We start from the raw sequence: 1,591 nt of genomic DNA, 5'->3' as shown, positions 1-1,591 counted from the left end.
TTGGGTTTTCTTGTCGCAGGTGACATGACTTTGATCCGGGGAATTCCGTTGAGTCCTTGTCTCCCAAGCCATTCTTTTCACATGTACATCAACCTACGAACAACCTTAATAATAATCGCGGTTCGGATAAACAGACCCAAAAGTGCGAGCAGGGACAACTTAAGGTGGATGGTTTATTCCCAGCATGCTGGTGGATACTTTGAAATCAGCTTTTTTCCGATTTTTGTGACTAGCGTCATGCTGCCCACTTTATTTTACTTACCTCAGAGTTCACACTTGATTTTGCTTCTCCCGGTAGCTTGCTGTCCGTTGTTTCACGCTTCTTACCTTATATTTTCTGGTAGCCGTTGCTTAGCTAGAGTGGGGTAACGATGCCTAATATAAAAGTTCTCATGGGCTGCCCTCTGCCAGATTTATGTGACGACAACATACCAGGAGCCCTTCCGCATAGTCAGTGCGAGTCTGGTTTATTATCAGGCAACTGTGTACTTAAGTGCGGTCGTATGCAAAATTTCGGCGTTTGTACCATGACCACTGAACTTTGACCTCCCTGCATCAATCTCCGTCTCACTCAGAACCAGCTGCCACGATACTGCCTACCCCTTTTCCGAACCTTGACGACCGTTACGGGGCTGTTCAGCGCGTCAGTGCGATGATGGCATGGCACTATCATACCCAGTGAGATGGCACTCCTGCAACTAGTTTCTCCAGAATCTCGACCGCAACCCATCACCCACCCAAGTCTGCAGCCACAACTTCCAACAGTTTTCATCCGGCCGCGTCTCTGGGATGAGCTCTTCTGTACCCAATGAATTTTCGCTCAGATTTGGCTAGCCTGGCTTTTTTGCTGCAATTTCGGCTTGCCTCCTGCATAAGTGCAAATTACCGGAGTTCGGGTCGCCATATGTATTGGCAACTTGCATCCGTGCAACCTATTCCCTGCACCTGACTCCCCTACAACAGTGCAACCGGTGAGTCTGCCCTCAGATTAAACACTATTTTGGAGACAAAACCTACATGTGCTCCCAATTTGAATTATCCCATCTCCATCACCACGCTTGCTCGTTGTGACCCCGGCCACTTACCCGACCACCCAAGGTAGCTCTAGGCCAGCAATGGTTTTAAGTTTTAATTCATGCCTGCCACCTGTCTTTGAACTAGTCGAACCTCGTGCCCATTTTTCCCAACAAGTTGGGAAAAAACCTAGTATTAATATGTCATCGGATATTACCCACTGTTTATGACATTGTCCTCTTTTTGTGCACTCGCACCACCACAAACCCCCAGTCATGCCTCATTCTGACTGCAAAAATATGATCATTGCAGACGGTGTGCCACCCACAAGCTGGGAATAAACATTATTATTACTATTATTAACTGTTGGGCCCGTGTCCATGTTCAGTGTTGATTACATGGCCTCAGTAGGCTCGACCTACTATGTTTGTAGTGCACAGATCAGGTTGATTGGAAACGGCCAAACAGATCATCCATAGTGTGTATTACCACGGGTCGGAGCTTGGGAAGAAGATGAAATGAGATGAGATCAATAAGGTCTGAAGAGGTATAAGGGTCATCTGGCCGGATATAGCCC

The sequence above is a fragment of the Opisthorchis viverrini genome (assembly GCF_000715545.1).
Source record: "Opisthorchis viverrini unplaced genomic scaffold opera_v5_103, whole genome shotgun sequence".
NCBI lineage: Eukaryota > Metazoa > Platyhelminthes > Trematoda > Opisthorchiida > Opisthorchiidae > Opisthorchis > Opisthorchis viverrini.
The sequence above is the reverse complement of the archived record's forward strand: the minus strand, read 5'-3'. Positions refer to the sequence as shown.